Genomic DNA, 20,858 nt, shown 5'->3' with positions numbered 1-20,858 from the left:
AAGATGGATAACAATCCTATTAGGATGGAAGAACCTAGGGGAAGTGAGATGATGAAGTCTAAATGAGGCAAAGGTGGAAGTGCTCTTAATGTAAATGTGCGTGCATCAAAGGTGTCTTAGCATATATTATAAGAAAAATTGTCCCTCCTGTGGTGTGAGTGGATGAGATAACACCAGGATGGTGATCATCTTGCTTATCTACAAAGGACTTCATCTACTTCACTTGTTCCACAAAGAGATTGTGCAAGAAAAATGAATATTAGTCATTCTATGTTTTCTTTTGTCAGCCTGAAAAACCCACTCTCTTCCATAAAGGGATTAAAAAAGGGCTCTTGCTCTCAAGTTCTGACGTCTTGGTATAGAAAGATTCCATTATGTGGCATAACACTATTTTGGAATAGCTTAAAACTGTGGGAATTTGGTAGATAAGACATTTCCCTCAGATGTTTCAAGAAAAACCCTGCCTTTGGGTCATATGCAAGCATAGGAAACTTGCAGCCTCTGGACAAACTCCCTCACGCTTTAGGGGCAATGAAGATAACGATTTTTCAACCACGTACTGAACATAGGTAGGAGCTTGGACTTCTGTGCCTTCACGTAACCGGCTGTGATTAACAAGTGTGGCTCTAGGCTGATTTCAGTGGGAGTTGGGTGCCTACCTGCTTCTGAAAATCCAGGCCTGAGGATTCATGATTTATATGCTAGAGGGTTGCAAAGTGAACAGTGCCATGCACCACAGCATAGACTTGCAGACTTTTCCTAGCCAGCACATGTGGATACATATGTTAATACATGTTGTAAAGTAGGGCATCATTCAGTCTTTCCTTTAGCTCATAACTCTGGCCCTGATAAGAGGAAGTAAATGGGTCATCTTCATCCATGGTGTCTTACCATTGCAATCAACAGACTTAAGGCAAGATGAAGAAGGGTTTTCTGTCCCCAGCACTGAGTCTAATTGTTATTTTCCCACTGAAACTGTGTATACAGACAGATTTGTGTAAGTTGGGGGGGGGGTGGCATTTTGTATTTGCATAAGTATTTCCTAGAGAGAAATGGAGGGATAATTAGAAGGGGAGTGGAGCTGACTGAAGGACAGTGGCACGGGTGTCATCAGTAAGACTTGGCAGGATGGACCTTCTCTTGGATTCACCTGAATGTCTGCTTGGGATCACTCACAAGGGTAACACCTTGTCTCCTGCTATTATAATTGAGCAAAATTGCAGTTGGTGTCTGTTCTCATTAACATTTCACCTAGCATGAACCCAAAGGAAAGTCCTGTGCAGCTCATTCTGGTCTCTGTTAAATCTCTTTCCGTTAAACATGAACAATCCTAGGCCCTGAAAAATTACCAGATGCTGGGCCCACAGCTGGCAGCACCCTCCTTGTTCTGTGTTTCTATTACCACATCCCATCAGCTGGGATTATAACTTAGCCTTAACATTTATTTGAATAGGTTTCCATTTGTTAATGTAGATCACAGGCAAACAGCACATACCATTAGCTATTTGCCTTGACAGACAGAAGCACCAGATCCAACCTGACATAAATTTGATTGTGATTTGTCCACTAAACCATTTACAGAGACAGACAGACAGACCTGAGTACACAGAGAGCACATTGACTGTAATGGTATTACATAAAGGATGAACCCGGATCATTCATTCAAAAAAATTGCTTTTGTTGCCTTGGAGATTTCCTCTTTCACCTTAAATCCTAATGTGTGACATTATACAAAAAAATCTTCCTTTCTCCAGAGAATGTTCACGTTTTTGAAAAAATACGACAAGTTGAATGGTACCACAAGACAGGGGGGTTACTGGGATAGTAAGGATATTTAATGAATTAAGTACTGGTGATGTTTTAGGTTATTCTGTAGTATGAGTACAGCAATAGCCCTGCAAGAGTTTTTTGTATGCACTATCACCCAATTACAAATGTTGAATTTTAGTTGGAAGGATATTTCCGAGGAGTGAATAGGAGTGAAAGGTGCTTTGATTTACACGACCCATTTGGTCATTGACCTTTCTGATCCTTGACCAGAAATAGTTTTCCCATCCTAAGAGACAAGGTGGAAATGGTTGGCTCTCTTTCTCCTACATAGGTTCCCTGCATTATGGGTAGCAGCATGGGGCAGAGAACATCCCCCAGGGTTTTTTTAATACTTTTACTTACAGTTGTATAAAGCATTGTCTCTTTGCTCTACCACTCTACCGTATTCACCGACATAAGTGAACCAGCATGAAAGAATTTGCAAACTGTAAGCAGGTAAACGAGTAGAGCAAATGCTTCCCTTTTCCACATGTTGGAGGAAAAGATGAAGCCAGAGTCTAGGCTGTGTTGCCCTGGATTGCCCTGTAGCCCCACTGCTCGTTGGCATTACAGTGATAGCTCAGGCCCACACCAAAACACTAACCAGCAAGAGTGAATGTGAACGTCCACAGCTTATTCTCTCAGCAAGCACAGTTGGTTACGGTGGGCACGTCTACATGTTCATTAACATGCAGTTGTTACTGCGCATTTAGTTTAGTACTTGCTTAATGGAGTACAAACTATGTGTGCAGTAACTACCGTTACTGTACATAGTGCCAGCACATGGTTTTTTAGTCATGCACAATAGCCTAATACTTTTGCGCAGTCGCATATTAGCATGCTCGGCATGCTACTGCACAGTGTTATTAGGCTACTGCACATTGCCCGTCTTTTGTAGACATGCTCTATATCAACTACTCTCCACTGCTTTGATATGGATAGTGAATTATGACTTACTGCTAAAAGGACAGAAGGTCTTCAGAATGGCTGGAGTACTCTGTGGACACATGCAATGACTTTGCAAGTGTAGGTAATACCACACAGCCAGCAAAGAGCTGCGGGTACTAGATGATAGACTAGAGTTTGAAGCAAGCTTTTAAACGTGTTCTCCATAAGTTAATAAGTAACAAGAGTTCAAAAGAGCTCTCACTGTGGATAACAAGCTGGCGCTAAATTTGCTAATCTCTTTCTCAGCTTTGCTTCATAGCACTTGATTCAGTTTATATCACGTCAGGGGCTTCAGGGCAGGCATTGATTGTTACAGAAGGTGATTGTAACACCCAAGTCACAGAAAGCCACTGAGTTGTCTTTTTTGCCTAAGAAGGACCATAAACCAATGTGATGTGGTGCATACAGGCCCCCAAACACTAGGGGTGCATGCATCCTTATAAGCTCCAAGGGTTAATATGGATAAGTCCTAAAATGTTTGCACGTGTTTTTAGATCCTCTTACAGTGGTTCTGAAGACACCTTCAGGAAAATGCCAGCTCATAGTTTTCAATTTGTTTTTTTAACTATGGAAGAAGAGCTGTTTTTCTATTGCAAAGTACTCAGAAAGTCCACAACAAGTTGGAATGGCTTCCTCTTTGAAATCTCTTGGGTTATCTTTTGAATCATATGTAGGTGTTTGCACACCTAAGAATGCTAATATTTCATGGCAAGGTTCTTCGGGTAAATCTGTTTGAGTTTGTCTAATAAAAGAAACCAGATTTATCCAATGAACCTTGTCTGCCTATGTCCTTAGACCAAGCGTCTAAGGGCATAGACTGACGCGTCCGAAGCTTCACCAGATCTGAAGCACGGCCCAAAGCCTCGCACAACCCTAATATGTAGCTCTCCCCATGTGCACTTTAGCAAAGATAGGAATTAGATCTGGGTGCAAATGTTCTGACTCTTACATACCCAAACTGTATAGGTAATAAATGTGAGGTCATTTGGCTTATGCATTAAAGGAGGTGGTCACAGTTTTACTGCTCTTTTGGGTAGACAATGAACAAAGTAATGCTAGTCCAATAATGGAATAGATCCACTTCACAGACAGTTAAATAATACCATTGTACAGGGGGATTACTGGGATAGAAAGGAAATTTAATGGACTCAGCAGGGACAAAGTTGCAAGCATGTGCCTTATGAGGATGGATCTGGCACAGCAGAAAAAGACATTGAAGAGAACATATCCAGTTTTAGCTAGGTCAACAACTTAGGAACATGTGAACAGTAGGCCATTGAACCAGGACCCTTCCTTCATAGTAAGGGTATCCCCAGGAATCCCAAAACTCATAACCCCAAAATCACGCAAATCATCACTTTGAACCTTCAACCTCAAGTATAAGGAACAATACCCAAAACACCAATGACATGCCAAAATGCTACAGGTAAAAGATGGCAACGAGGGCCCTGCCCATGTCCTGCCACTCCAACAACCTGTTATATGAACCTGGGAATCTACTTCTGCCCACTTGCATATTGTGTCCATGTGGGGTTTTTGGGGGAGACACCATCTCTTACTAGTTGTTTGTACAGGACCAGGCACTACAAGGCAATGATTTTGGTTGGTGCCTGTCTAAGCTAATAAATAACAATGCCTGAAAAGGTCAAACTACACTCCAAAGTGAACCCTAATCTTGCTAGTTTGTATCAGAACTTTCAATTTGATGGCTTGTGCAGCTTACAGACTTACATAAGTTAAATTCATTCTTTAACATTTTATTCAGGGAGGCTTTCGTGAATTCAAGCAGAAAAAAATGCAAATAAATGTAGATTTTTGTTATTATCGGCTTCATCGAAACAAACAAAAAGCATCCAGGGCATTATTAGAGTTTTGTAAAAGTGCATTTTGAATAATTTCCCAAAGGGACTGGGTAAAACTCATCTCATTCCATTTCCTTTTGTATAATAATATCAGTCGTTTTATACAGAAATACCTTCATGCACTGTTTCTCTGACCTCTTTATTTTTTATTTTCTTTAAGGTTGAAAAATACATGATCTGTTCTCTTTCACTTCTATGTTGTAATTTCGAAATGCGGGAAAGAGACTTGAAATAAGGTATTCAGAAAGGAAATGGGGAAAGGACTGTGGCACCAACATAATAGTGCATTAATAAAATAATGGCTCGGGAAAGGGAACATATTTTAGTACCTGGGATAAAGAGAACACTGAAAAGGAAGAGAAGCAAGCAAAAGAGAGGGCCTAAACTATGAATTCCTTTCTTGAGAGTCAATAAAATGAGGAAATTTGCTATGAGGAAATAACCTCTAGTACCCATAATATGCCAGCAGTGTTTGGCAACTAATCAAAGTTGATTCTCTTTTCATTCAGAGTCATCATCAGAATTGCTTAATATATGGGTATGTATATAAAAGTGCAGACATGTTTATAACCCAATTCCTCCACTGAAATACTTGCCTTGAATAATATTGCACAAGGTCACCTGTGTTTTTAAAAATATATATCTTTCCTGGCAATATTCATATCCCTTGACTGCCTGTAAATGGCATTGTGCGTGCTTAATGAGGAAACATCGTGTTTAGTAGGATGTCTGGAAATTGTCCTACTCAGATTCTGCCATCAGCCTGAGGAGTGTGTCACCCTGTCCAATGGGCTTCAGTGGGCTTGCTAGGTAGCCCTGTATCCTCCAGCTCTTACCTAACCACTTATAGATGGTGGCCCATTTGGTTAGTGAGCATGGTGATCAATCATGACCATCACCGGTGACTATTGCTCTTACATCCATCTCCAATGGCACCTATAGTAGGCAGGATAGAGGTATTCCAGGTATTTTCCTCCTGTAACTGCAGGACTGGGGCCTTGAAATGATACACATTCAAGTGTGTGGGGGGCATCTCCTCTGGGGATCATCTCTATGTATTATTAAGAGCTGGTTGACTCACAGATTATCATTTTACTGGACTCCTTTGGTTCCTATCTTGTGACCCTAATTTGCATGTATGTATATTTATGAATGAGAAAAAGAAGCATAGGACTTAAGACCTAAACACAACTACAGTCATTTAATGCTGCAATTAGTTACTGCCTAACTATTGACCGTAGTTCTCCAATGCACGTATCATCCTGGAAACTAAGCAGTACTCAGTCAGAAAAGAATAAGAAGTCACTTTTAATAGAAAACCAGTGACTTTCTCTTACTATATTTTATGGGTCTTTCCTTGAAAATAATAAACTTACTTTTTAAAAGCACCCTCCCCTTCCACGAATCACCCTGTGACGTTTTGCTTTGATGGTGAGTTACGTTACCCTCTGGTTTTAATGACATTCGGGAAGTAATTACAATGGGATTCAGTCTCACTGTTCTATCCATTTACAATAATTGTATTTAGGGACAGAAGAAGGGATTTTCTGGGTCACTGAGCGCAGTCTTCTGATATAGCAGATAACCCTATCACACAATCCACTTCATAAACTGATCATGCTCCGTCTGAAAAGTAGTTAGGATTCTTTTCGTCCCCACGGCTCCTATTAGAAGGCTGTTCCAGAACCTCTCTACTTCGACCGTTAAAACTTTTAATTTCCAGCCTAAATTTATTCATGGCCAGTTTATACCATTTGTTCCTGTGCCAACGCTGTCCTTTAGTTTAAGTAGCTCTTCTCTCTCTCCCCCTGAAGTATTTATAGAGAGCAATCGTATCCTCCACTCAGCCTTCATTTTGCAAGGCTAGAGAAGCCAAGCTCACTTAGCCACCTCTTGTAAGACAGGCTCCACATTCTCCCCATCATCCTAGTAACCCTTTCCAGCACCCATTCCCATTGAATATGGGCGGTGCCAGAATGGACAGGGTGATCCAGTACAAGGGTGGTCTCCCCATCTCCCCAGTGCCTTGTTTCATGGATGGCATTAATACTTTCCTATCAGTAATTCAAAGGCCTCACTTGATATATTCTTGAATGGCATTTATCTTTTGCATAGCCACATCCTGTGATTGACTAATGCACCCAAATCTTTTCAACTGATGAGCCACCCACTTACATCAGAACATGTTACTCATCTCTATGTGCCAGGACCTTGCCCTTAGTAAACTTAGAGTACCACCTTTCTTTATTTCAAGTCCTCAAGGTCGCCTGTTTCTGTATATACATCCTCTAGGTCAGTGGTCTTCAAAGTGGGGTGTGTGTACCCCAGGGGGTGCACAAGATGAACCATTGGGGTGCAGGAAGAAAATATTAGAACTTCTATTTATATTTATATAAATATACATATATTGGGGGTATGTGCTCAAAAATTTTTTACTGATAGGGGTGCGCGATCAAAAAAGTTTGCTCTAGTGTCTGAGCGCAGTCCTCTGATATAGCAGATAACCCTATCACTGCTCTAGTGTCTAGTGTCAGTGACCACTGATCTGTGTCCATCTGTCCCCATAATGATTTCTGATGCAAGCCAGGACACACTGCAGGTCCAAGAGGCCCGGCAGGAGGTGTGGGCAGTCACCAACCCACATGCCTGCAGTGGAGTTGGCCATGGCTGTGGCTTGGAGGGGGCTGGCATGGAGTATTGCTGCAGCAGCTGCCTTCAGTCGCATGGGAGAGGAGGTGGATGTGCTGGATCCTGACTCCTTGCTCCATAGTGAGTATTGTGCTTGCTCCAGCTGAGCCCAGAGCTGTAGGAGGAGCTGGGACTGCCCCTGGTGCATGTCTCCTGGGATGTGGGGAGTGTCCAGGCTGCTCCATGAAGACTGGAAATGAGGTGCCCATGAGTACTGCTGGCTCTTTTGACTCCAGTATCTCATGGCCAAGCATCTGGCCAAAGCATTTGTGCTGCTGGAGTAGGGCTGGATAACAGGGGGCCTTCTCAGGGCTGATTTTACCTTTGGCCCGCCCACCTGTTTTTGGGCCAAGTGCCCACCTTCCCACCTGCCATGCCTTGTTGTTAATTAATTAATAATCTTAATTAGGTGGGAGGCTGCCCATTTTCTTGCCCTGATGCCAGGGGGCGCTATCTGTGGCTCTGTACCTCCCCTACACTGCAGCCCATGCCTTGCAGATGGCATCCATAGTTCTTACAGTCACTGGCCCCACGCTGGGCCCCAGACTTCTCCGATCAGGACCCCCCTAAGATCCCTCCATTCTGGCAGCCTACCCCACTTTCATTCAGGCTATCTAGCTCCCTGAAACTATTTTCCCTTCTCCGGTGTGGTCGCCCAGGACTTTTGGCCATACAGACCCTGACCTCACCTCCAAGACCAGTAGGAAACCCCAGGCCCTCCTAACTCTGGGCATCACTCGCAGTGGGCCCCTGGCCCTTTTGACCAGTCTGGTCCTGGCCCCAGCATTGACCAGTTGAGGGTACTCTCTTTATCAGGTCTCTGATTCTCTCACTCTATCTCCTGGGGTCTGCCCTCTGGGCCCTACTAGTGGGTGACACACCTGATTGTGGGAGCTGGGTTTAAGGTACTCTGACCTGCCTTTCAGTGGGGTGGTAACTGGCCTGGAATTTCCTGGGGGCTCCCACACCACTGAGAGCCCCACCAGGCCACACACTCCTGGTAAGGTGCAGTTTTAGGTCATACCCAGGACCAGGAGCCTCCTAGCCGTCCCCTACAGCTCCTCTCTTACCTCCAAACTGATAACAGCAGACTTGCAGCCAGGCAACGTTGCTGCCTGGCCTGCCAGCAGGGAACTGATCTATTTATATAGGCAACCAGGGATCTAAAATGGCTGCCACAATCAAGTGCCTGCTGGCTGCTTGGCTCTGATCTTAAAGTGGCAGGCACCAACAGTTCCCTGCCACAGGCTGCCTGCAGCCCCACTACAACCTGCTCCTCACAGCCCTGTTTGTATTCCACTAACACCTGCAATTGAAGGCCTAGTTGGGTGATGGTGACTGAAAAGTACTGGGTCCATGATGCCTGCAGTCTCCATTTTGTGAGGCCCAGGCCCTTCCAGGACAAAGATGCTGAGTATCAGCTGTACATCTAGCTTGTGTGTCCTGGGGTAGGGCCCTGGCAACATGCTTCCTGCCATTGTTGGCTATGAAGGGATTCACTCCACTTTGCCCCAATGGCTTGCCATGACTGCCTCCTTCCAGCTGTTGAAGATGGTGGGGCTGCTCATGTCACTGCCACCTGGAATCTCCAGGATAAATCAGAGGTTTCATGGATTTGAGAGATTCTCCTTCAAATACACTGTAATGAAATGAGGTTAAATACCCTGTGGAAAAAGAAAAATATGAAGAGATAGTGGTCCCCAGGCTGAATCTCAAGCAACTTCACCAGTAACCCTTCTCCAGCTAAGAGTTCCTCCATTAGACAACTGACTGTCGACTCCGCTTCAGACAATTCTTTATCCACCTTACCCTGCTTGTACTGAGCCCCATCTTCTACAGCTTCTTTTTTGGCTCTGTATTCAGTGCTTTTATGAAGTCCAACTAGATTAGATCTACCATGTTTCCTTTGTCTAAAGAAGAATTTAGCATGATTGAAATGGTTATTGTTTGTACCTGTGTTTGTAGAAGAACATCGGCAGACAAGGTTCTTTGGGTAAATCTGATACCTTTTATTAGACCAAATAAAATAGTTGGAAAAATTCTTTATTCCAAGCTTTCATGTACAAACACCGTACTTCAGGCAGAGGGAGTGTCTGAAGTTTAATGCACATTCCTCTAACATTCCTCCAGTAGAAACTGATCTGCAGCTTACTGTCATTAGTAGGATTTTTTTTCCTCATTGACTTCAGTGGAATTTTGAATGGGCCTTTAATTAGACAGAGGGACCCTTGGCATGTCCCATGTGATTCTTAGTGGGACATCTATGACTTAAGAACCAGAGAGAAACAAAATTACTCATCACTGACCAGCAAATTGGATAGGGGGTCAGTAACATTTGCTTTCAGCAGAGCCTGGGTTGCTCTAAATTGACTAGGGTTGAAGAGAGATCATGGTGATCAGTGAAAGGCCATGGTCAGTGCTGGGATGTGGTGACCAGACTGAGGATGAGGATCACTGGATTGGAGGGCTGTAATGTTTAACCCAAGCTGGAGCAGGCGAGCAGAGTCCAGGAGCAGGCCAGGTCAAGAAGAACTCTGTTACTCAGACACGTCCTGTGCCTCTCTCTGGTCTTAAATAGCGAAAGTGGCTGGTGAGAGGTTTTGAACCTGCCAATTAGGCCCCAGGGAGTGGGTGGAGTGTTGGACATTGATGAACCTTAGGTATCTTCATCCGGGCTCTAGGAGCAAAGATAAAGGCAGTTTGGTGTAAGCTGCTGTGTTGGTCATACCCAGGGCACTGGAAGGCTGCAGGCCTAGGAAAAGGATGTGGGACCTTATGCCAAGCCAGGCATCCCTTACATACTCATTCTTCTGAAATGCCCACTGCCACAGCAGTGTCTTCCCCATGCTTTATGATGCCAGAGGGAAGGTTGCCTTCTACGACTCCCCTTCCACTTGCCAAAACATGCACAGGAACCTGCTACTGGAGCAGGTACTTGATTGAAAGACACATCCAACTCATGGGGACGGAAAGTGGGGCTGGGGTCTCCTATATATCACATTACTGCTGCATGTGGTCACCTGTGATATACTAAAGCAGGCCTATATCCAGCAGCTGCTTCGCAATGCATGTTGGGAAGGGAACAAATAGGGGCTTCTATGAATGGCTGTGTATCATGTATAGTGCAGGAGCACATGGAGACTGAAATCAGTGTTGGGAGCACAATTGTGAAGTGAGCCCTCAGACAAATAAGAAAGAGACTTTCTCCCTGCCTCTAAGAGCCCTCATTCCAGAGTTGCTTAGACAAGTTATTTTAATCTCTCTGCCACTTATTGGGAACTTTCTAAAATAGCCTTGACCCTTTGGGCACCACTCAGTAATAACAGATTTGCCCTGTTTAGGGTTTTGTCCAATTGAATCATAAATGATTCAGTTGGGAGCTTCTACAATCAAATGGATTTAACAATGAGATGAATTCTCAGTATATTGAGACTGTTCAGTGTCACCCCATTCATATCAGACACCAGAAAATCCTTGGCTCAGGTTCAATGGCAACAGATACTGGAGAGAACCAGTATAAAACAAGTGATATAAAACCCTTGGACAACAGTAGAATTATCCCTTGGTGACGCAACATGTCACTGATTGTCAAAGCTTGTCAAGTGACTTGTGAGGAATTTATGGGAAGAGAAATTACAAAGTTAGCTTATAACAGAACATGGTTTTACAGCATTTTCCTGATAATTCACTGAAAGCTTCCACCCACACACAGATTACCTATATATCTCAGTGAGAGCTCAGTAAATGAGACCTTTTATTTATGCAATATTCTGAGAAACAGTTGGATTGGGTTTTATTATTTGCTTTTTAAGGCCATTATAGGTGATTAACTAAGTAATGGTGGTAGGACATTCTTTGTGGGTAAGTTGTTTTGCATCTATGTACTGCCGAGTTTCTTCTCTTTGAATCTGGGCGTATCTGCCCAATGTTCATGATAAAACACTTGGTCATTAGGGCTGTGCGAAGCTTTGGTTCGTGATTCGATTTGGAGAAGGTTCGGCCTGATTCAGAGGCTGAATCTCCGAATCTGAATTGAATCGCTAGAAGTGTAAAACTTTCCGAATCAATTCGGAAGCAATTCAGCAATTCAGAAGGCAGTCTTTGAGGGGAAACAGAAACTTAGAAGAGGGAAGAAGAATGGCTGGGGGCGGGGAACAGGTGGGAAAGACTGACATCTCTAGCTGTCCAGTGAGTGTGATTTCTCCCTGACTGCCCTTCCAATCACAATGTCTGAGGGAGGGACATAGAAACAGCATAAAAGCCTCTGTATGCATATCTCCTTAACAGCTGGCAGGCTTCATGGCCACAGCAGGGCCTAGCAGGCCTTTAGTTTGCACCCTCCTGTGCCTTAACACACAGACAGTATCACCCATGTCATGAGTTTTGCTTGTCAGTAGTTTGAGGTGCAGTTTCCCAGAAACTGCTGCCTTGTGACCAGACTCTGGAATAAACTTCCCAAGGAGGAGGTGCAGTCCCCAACCTTGGATGTCTTCAGGAGGAGACTGGACAGATGCCTCACTGGGATCATTTGATTTCATCAATATTCTTGCCCGGAGCAGGGAGGGTGGACTTGATAGTCTTTTGAAGTCTCTTACAGCCCTTCATTTCTATGATTTTATACTGTAATTTTATCCCATCACCATCCCTCTGTAAGGCAAGGAAATGCAATTATCCTCATTTTGGAGGCACAGAGCATTGGGATGATTTTTCCAAAGTCAGGCCAGAAGCATGTGACAGGCCTGGGAATAGAAACCTAGTTTCCTAGCTGGCTGGCTAGCATCCTAGTCACAGTGCCTGTGGCAGGCCAGTAGGGGGTGCTCCTGTACTGAGCCACACACCTCATCATGCCCAACCACCTTCCAGGCTCCAAGTGCCTCCCTGGGGGTGCCTCACATCCAGCCGACCCCCTTCCTGGAGCACACCCACAAGCCTGGGGGTAACGCTGCCAGAACCCAGGGTCTGGACTGATCTTGGCCCTGTATCCCCTGGGAAACATAGACTTAGTAGTCCTTGAGGGTACTTGACCCACTGCAAGAACTTGGGGTGCTTCCCTCAGTCTGAAGCACAAATAGTGTTCTCCCTTAGTCAGCTGGACCAAGGGGAGCCCGAGGCATAATTTAGACCCTCTCCTAATAAGTCTCCCATGCTAGGTACAGAGGAGAGCTTTATTGGTTTCAAGAAGTAGATGGTTACAAGGACTAGGTTTGGAATAGAGTACAGTGTAGAGCAATATCAGAGAAATCCCTTAGAGTAAACAGTGGCATAGTATCCTTTTGATTATGCATCTCTATTACTGGAAGCTATATATCTAGTTAGATCTCAAGTAGCTTACTCACAAGTATCATCCAGAGGCAGGTGGAGATTTCCTCTGGAGGCAAGCAGTTCATTGACCAATGAGTTTCAAGAGCAAGACAATAAGTTTCAGACAGTCCAGCTTCTCTGAGAGTTCTCATCATGGCTGCTGCACCTCCTCCTGGGCAGTCTTTAACTTATATAGATCTTATGACCTCATTTACCTGACCCAATGAAGGCCAGCAGTTGTTGGCTGCCAGCCAATCAATTTGAAATGCATCTCTGGTTGCTGGGTAGATTGGCAGGGTCTCTAGACCCCTCCCAGTCATGATGACATTCCTTAGAACAATAGGGAGTTTAAGCCCTCCCCCCCCAGTGTGTGAGGCCAGTCACATAGGCAGAGGAAGCAGGTTTCCCCCGCTCTCAGGAATGTATCCAGCTCAGGTTACAACCCAGGGTTACCTGAAACCGATGGGGCCAGGGGTGTCTTCTCTCTTTAGTGACCATGGTAACCAAACTGTCAGGTTGATCATCAGCCTGATAGCAGAGTTTGGGGAGAGTCAGAGATGGCATTCTGCTACAGGGCCTTCCTTGCTGCCTTGATCGGTCCTTAATCAGACAATGGTAGACTTCATACCCTTGTGAGGTGGACTTCCTCTGATCAGAGAGAGAGAAAGGCCGCTGTTGTAAAGAAGAGGCTCCCAACTTGCAAGACTTCCTTACTGAGACGACTCCTACATGGGAAGGTTACACCTGTGATTCTCGACCAAGGTGCCACAGCACCCTGTGGTGCCTCGAGATCCTTTCAAGGGAGGCACACAATATTAGCCGTGTTAGGTTTGCAAGCACGATTCCTAAGATAAACCCAGATATTTCAACTAGGAATCCATAGTGTTACTGGGTTACACAGACAGCTACAGTGCAAACGAGCCAGTTGAATCCTCTCCCATGAAGATCAGCTTTTGTGACATTCCTAATGAAACAGCACATTTAAGGACTGAGTGCTGTGTGAAGATACTCATTAACACTGGCAGCCAAAGCGGCCAGCCGTAGATGTAGGTAGTTTGCTGGATTACTCATAGCTTGGGACAGGTGTAGCATAGAGGCCATTAAGTATATTAGATGATACATATCTCTCAGGGATGTGAGAGATCCTCCGACGTTGGGACAGGGCCATACCTAGACTTCTGGTGGCCCCGGGCAAACTTTTAGTATCAGGCCTCCCTGAACAAGAGATAATTACTTTTTTGTTGCAAAAGTCTTATCACATCTGTGGTACTGATGTCTTTAAATAGTTTGTTCTCAATTGATAGCATCGCCAGTCCCATATATGTGCAATATTAAAATATATTTTTTTTGCAATTGTAATTTTTTTTGGCGGGGGAACACCTTCCTTCCCAGATCTTGGGCGGACACCCAGTTTACCCATGCCTGTGTCTAGGTCTGGGTGGGGATGAAATAACTGCCTCTCCATCAGATAGACCAGCAGAAGTTTTGGATCTTAAAGACACACAAGTGAGACGAAGCCTTTTTTATGCAAGTTCTCAAGGCTTTGTGGAACAAATTGCCTAAAAATATTCCCAGCAGCCTCCAAGGAGTTAGGCCTCAATAATTATTTATAAGGATCCCCCACAAACTGTTGTAACTAACAGTGTTTTAATTTAAAGCAGTTTGCATTTTCATATTTATTGCTCTCAGTGAGGTTTTTATGGGCAAGGAGAAGGCACGCTGGATCTATCTCGCTGATATTTAGCATGTTGGAAACTGGATGCTAGCCTCTCGAGGCTGGCCCCACTGAGCTCAAATACAAAATAAATACAAGTAAATTAAAGGCTTTGATAGCCCTCCAGAGTCGCCCAGCTGAGACATTAAAAACAACCCCCTTCTTCTGCAGTCAAACAATACTTTAGACTGACTAGAGACAAATCTTCCTGCAAAACTGAGTTCCCTAGTTCCATTGCCTTCATCTAGCTTCAGCCAAAGCAATGGCATGGAGGGGGAAGGTGACTCAACCTTACCTGTACACCAAAGTATGTGCCTTGGAAGTATCTCTTTGCTTCAATACATTCACAACAGTCCCTTTCTACCAGTGCTTAGGCAACCGCGAGCTACTGGTTCAAGTGCAAGGGTAACGGGATGTAATTCCATTGAGTGCTACCCAGTCTAGATAATGTAATGGCCCCTGCTGGCTGTAAAACCAGTGGTGGCTAAATAATGTCTTCCAGAAATTGTTCCAGTCTGGATTGCAAAACATCTTTATCCAATTTGCCTATCATTAGCTAATTTATTTGTTTCTCAAGCTTTCAATTAGTGATGGATCAAAACCAGAATCCCAAACGCCTTCACATTTTTTTAGGTTAGGCTCAGATCCAAGATTTCTACAACAGCTGCAGTTCAGGGTTGGATCTAAAATGGAAAGAGGCTCCTTTTTTGGTTTGACACTGTTAAAATCTCCCGAGCATGGCTGATAGTGAAAGAGGCGCATCACCGAAAATGGCTAAAAGATGGAGAGGGATTTTACCTCTCTTTCTGAAGAGTTTGGGAGATGATAGAAGCATGGAATTGAAATTTTAACCTATATGTGGCCTTAAGCCCCAGCTGGACAGGTTACTTGATCCGCCTTTGGATCTAGTATCAATGCTCCTGAGTCTGGGTTCTCCCCAGACTGGCATATGCTAGTGAGATCACTTGAAGCACACAGCCCTTCTTTGGGAGGTGGCAAGATTTGCAAAAGTCCTTGATACCTAACAGCTCCCATGGTTCCTCATTACCGAGCACTTTGGAAAACTTCTTCTTAATGCATCTAATTACAAAAGTATGGTTTCTTGCAGCTGAAATGTGAAGCTCACCAGCAGTGCTTTTCCAGTTCACTTTCCCTTCCTGAACTCTCTGGTGGGAGGGACATCTGCTGCTAGCAATCAGCCAAAATGCTGCTCTTCTAGGGGCTGGGGAAGTTGCTTAAGCTGTATTAGCTGTATCTAGCGTCTCTCAAGAAACATTGCTTCAAGTGTCCCATGTCTGGGCTCAGGGGTCTAGGTTGTAGCTGTGTTGATCTAAGTTTGTATTTGTTGGAAAGTAACTTAACCCCAGACTGGATTTGGTGCTCACAAATTAAATATTTGATGAAAATGCTACTGGATATAGACAGATGAAACTTTTATGCCAGTGCAATTGCTATTACAACAGTGTTAATGTGCAGCAGCCAGATGACACAACTGGGCTAACTTTGTCCAGTCCTGGGGGGTGCTACTCCTGAAAGATTCAAAGGTAAAACTGTATCAGTGTTACACTGTTTTACCTGTAGGCTGTCCACTTCCTTTGTGGCATGGCCATTTGCTCAAGCCGGGGAGGCTATGACCTGTTCCCTGTCAAGGGATAGCATTAGGTGCTTGCTGTGTGAGCTACCCTGGGATAGATGCACATCTGTCCATTCTTGATCCCAGTGTCATTTATATCAGCATACAGTGTACACAGGGTTAAGTGCTTCTCTGTTCATCCAGATCAGTTAGCAGCCAGAGACGATTTAGTTCTGCAAACAGTGGCTCGTTTCACAAGAAGATCCATCAGGCTATTATCACTTTTTTTTGTAGCAAGAAAGGAACAGAGCTCCTGCACCCTGGACAACCTCATAAAAATGGTGTCACTGTTTGTAACCACAAGCTTCAAGAAAGAGCAGAGAACTGCTGGAAAGCAACTGTCTTGTGGAGAAAGGGATTTCTATGGAGCCATGATAGAGATGTACTGCAAACTTCAGCAATGTAATTGGGCACTTGTTCAATGCAAGGCAAATGAAAAGGTCACCGCAAGTCCCAAGCAAGCTTCTGTGCCTGTTGTCATCACCGTTGACAGATATTTAAATATAAGCAATTGCTCCTCTGGCAGACATTGTCAGCGGGTGCCAGACAACTGACAAATAACAGTGCATTTGTACCATAGCCCCCAGTGCACTCAAGCTGCTAACGATTAGAAGTTTGGCAAAACTATAATGTGGTCTTCGTGGTGCCTCTAGGTAGGCCTTGACGGCTTATTTTTGACAGTTTCCATCCGGAAACAAAGAATATGCTGAAAAGGTGCAGGAAGGAGGTGGCCATTTTGCAGAAGAGAGTTTGGCCTTTTAAAAAAAGCTTTTGTTTCTGCCTGGGACACAGCACAGAGCATGAAGGAAGGCAGGGACCCAGAGCCAGACATCCAGGTTTGATTGTGGACCTGAGGCTGACTCCTCTGGATTTCAATAGGTAACCCAATACCATTCAGGATTCATACCCATGTCTCTCTCTGCCTTAGTTACCCATCTGTAAAATGGGGCTAGTAGGGCATCCTTTCTCTTGCCCGTTTTTGGTTCAGTGCCCCCCACATCCCTCTCAAGACCCTAGTCATGGGGTTGATCCAGATCGATGCTGCACAATGTTAGCTAGAACTGAAGTATGTATAGAGGCACAAAAGTGAGTCTCACTGGCCCGTGCCTTCCCCCATGACCATTGGCCAAACAAGGAAGAACAGGCTTTGGCTTTCTCCCTGCCCCCCCTGCCGCCTATCCCCTCTAGCCCTTCTGTGCTCTCCGTTTTGAAACGTAGCCTCCTGGCCAGGTCACATTTGGTCCCATATTTCACTTCAGCAGATCCTTTACCTAAAAGAGCTATGAGGAAGAGAAATGAAGTCTTATCTAATACTATGCTACATGACACAGTTCGCTAAAAATGCCTCTAGGTGTTTCTTCAGCAATTTTTTTTATTCAGAGTTATGAAGCTCAGGGCTTTTCCTGGAGGCCCTATAATAGCAGTCTCTTAAAAAAAAAAAAAAAGATGCTAAAAAACCTCAGGTCTAAGTATCTTCTGCCCACCCATTTCTAATCCCTCCAGGAAGCATCTTCCAGCTTCTGGTTTCTTTGCAGGACAGCGACCGCATAGTTTTGACTTCCTGCCCCCAAGATTTAGCTCGCTTTTATAACTAAGCTGCTGGTTCCTCATTCAAGCTGTTTCCCTTCCTGAGCTTGCCCTAACCCTTTTCAAAGGAAATCCAGCTCCTTTGCAGGTGTGCCTCATGATAAGCACCTCTAGATGTAGCTAGGAGAGCTAATTAAGCACACTAGCTCCTGTTAACTCTTTCTTTGCTAGTGTGAGAGGTAGATGGCTCATCATGATAGAGCAGATTACAGATTATGTAGAATCATTTTAGGCAGTTCCTGGAGCTCTTAATCCCTGGATTGTCCACACATTAACACATGAAACTAGTTTTAGCTGCACTTTAGGCATCTTAAAGTTATGCCACTCCAGGTCAGGTTTGTTTTTGTTCCATGTTCCCAGCTCATGGGACATTGATGTGTGGCTACTCCCCACAGATGAGTGGCACAAATTACAATCCTCCAGCATCCCAGGTTGCTGTGTCCTGTTCTCTCATCCACCCTCCTGTTCTGTGAGGACAAACTTTCCACCCTGGACTCTACTGCCCACGGGGTTGTTCTAGCACAGGGGCAGGCAATTATTTTTGGAAGAGGGCTGCTTACTGAGTTTTGGCAAGCCAACGAGGGCCGCATGACAGGCAGCCAGGGGCAGACAAATATTACTTTTCTAAATTTTATAGTTATAGGGGCCCCGTAGGCCAGATAGCATGGCTTGGTGGGCCACGTCCGGCCTGCGGGCTGCATTTTGCCCACCCCTGTTCTAGCACCAAGCCAATCCCACCCCCCGCCAAGGCAGCCTGCAGAGTGCATGCCAGCTAGCCAGGTCACAGATGGGTCCAGAAGTGGGGTTTAAAGCAGGGGTGGGCAATTATTTTGGGCAGAGGGCTGCTTACTGAGTTTTGGCAAGCCATCAAGGGCCAAATGACAGGCAGCCCAGAGCAGATAAATATTCATTTTCTAAATTTTTTAGGAGCCCTATGGGCTGGATAGAATGGCCTGGCAGGCCACATCCAGCCCCCGGGCCACATTTTTCCCACCCCTAGTTTAAAGGGTCAGGGGAAAATAAGGTAGGGGACCAGATCAGGTCCCCGTGATCTGGGGCTTTCTTCCCAGGGCAGGGGCAGTAGTTCCCCAAAAAGCACATTCCCTCATTGCATCCATCTCCAAGCCACCCTAAGAAGCACAGCCGCGACTTCCCACATCCCAATGTTAAATCCCAATTTATTAAAATATGATACCTTCGTTAATTTACTTCTTCTTTCTTTCTTCTTTTTTTAAACTTTTTAAAAAATTTTATCCTTCAGTGCTGATTTCATCCATGTCTCCACCCTTCCCTCAACCCCATTTCCTTTCCACCTCCTACTTCATTATCTACTTCCATCCCATTAACTGTCTGCCTCCCAGCTTCACATTCCTGCCCTCCCGCAACCAATCTGTCCCATCTCCCCACCAAGAATAGGAATAGAAGCCTGTCCTGGCTCACCAGCCCTGTAGTGGCAACTCACATCTGTGCAGATTGGGGGCAATCAGAAAAGGTTTTCAGCCTTAAGGAGTGACTGCTCCAAACTTGTGCTAGCACTAACAGTGATTAACATTTGAGCAGCTCAAAGTGTCATGTGTACATAAGGCTCATAATTACATGCTGGCTTTCAGAGGGTCTAGATCTGAATCTGTCAGACTACATACAATGTTGGTTTGATCACTGGAATTAATATTCTCACCTTAGTGGGGGCTGAAATATTGACCAAAACATGAATTCGTGGCAGCCACCTTCTGTTCCAGTATGGGGGCTATACACATTACTTGCTAGATTGGCCACATGGATAGACCACCTCTCCCTGAAACGTGCTACTGTCATTTGTGCAATGAGTTCCTATGAGAACAAAATCAAGAGACAGTATTGGGTCAATTTATATGCTACTACTGTTGAAGTGGCTTCTGTGGACAGAGTTTGGTCAATAATGGGCACATGTACATTTACTGCTCAGTAACCGAAATTACTGTGCAGTAGGGGTACACATCTATACTAGCACAGCTGTACTGCACAGTAAATATGGTGTCTGATGCTGACTTAAGCATCATGCAGGTATCACATTTACGCCTTATTATTTACTGTTCAGTAATGCATGGGTAGACATCTTACGGTATGGTAACACTGTGTGTGTGTGTGTGTGTGTGTGTGTGTGTGTGTGTACTAACTTGGGACTAACTTTAGTCCCAAGTCAATCTGCACACAGCGTTAATGTGCTTTAATGCCTGCACATGTAGATGCTGTCCTATTCCTGTTTAATGTGCAGTAATTTACTGCTCAGTAAATTTAAGCCGGAGTAAATGCATGTGTAGACATGTCAAATGATCCTTTTAAAAATCCAATTTCTGATGTGCCTCTCACATCAGAAGAACTCTGTGCAACCTATGTCATTTCCTGCAGCTATAGGATCCTCCAACTTACACACCTGCCCCACCAACCACAGCCCTCAAAGTGTCCGTTCCAGAGGGACTATGGAAAGATGACAGAGAGGAAGTTACAATTACAGGGAAGTAACTTCATGTTTAATGTTGCATAGCGGCCTTACCTAATGCAGGACTAATTCTTGCAAAGATTGGAATACTTGTATCTCAGGCTTTGCATGCTGCATGTGGCAGGAAAGGTCTCCTTTAGTTACAACACTGCCCAATGGGAATTATGGAGTCAGTATGGCTGGGTGTGTATGCTTGGGCTGAGATACCTCCCTTTCCTTTGCAAACTGATTGAAGCAGGATGCATATCCCATGTTCCTCGAGGAATACTTCTCATAGAGTGCACTGATGGTAGGAGAGTGTTGGAATCACAGCTGCATACTGTGACAGCTGCTTTTATATGCTTAAGCGGCTTAACCTCCGCATCATCTCTTAAGAAGCCAAACTAGTGGATTACTTTGTACCAAGTCTCACATCACGTCAGCACGTAAACATGCAAAGTAGACATGAGGAAGGTTTTTAGCGGCTGCAAATATTACCCAGGTCACCTTTATTTGTCAGACTCTTAAGACAAAAAAACTGAATGTTCCCTTTTTCCTCCCACTTCTCTGACTTGGACAAGTAAAGGCCCTTCATTTATGATTTCAGATCCCTCTTTCTTTGTATCTGTATCATGTGATTAGATGTTGGAGTGTAAATGGACACTTGCACCTGTGTTCTTCTGGGTAAATTTGGGGAGTAGAACCGACTTGACATGCTTTGTCTTTTTATGCTAATGAAAAAGTGAGAACCTAGTTTACATCGACAGAACCCATGATGTATGTGTGCTTTGGTTAGCAGGGCTGATACTGAGGGCTGCCCTCAACCAGACCCAGTTATGGAAGCTGCTCCTCCCCTTA

Source organism: Crocodylus porosus, unplaced genomic scaffold (assembly GCF_001723895.1).
Source record: "Crocodylus porosus isolate Cpor-Errol unplaced genomic scaffold, CroPor_comp1, whole genome shotgun sequence".
Lineage (NCBI taxonomy): Eukaryota > Metazoa > Chordata > Crocodylia > Crocodylidae > Crocodylus > Crocodylus porosus.
The sequence above is the reverse complement of the archived record's forward strand: the minus strand, read 5'-3'. Positions refer to the sequence as shown.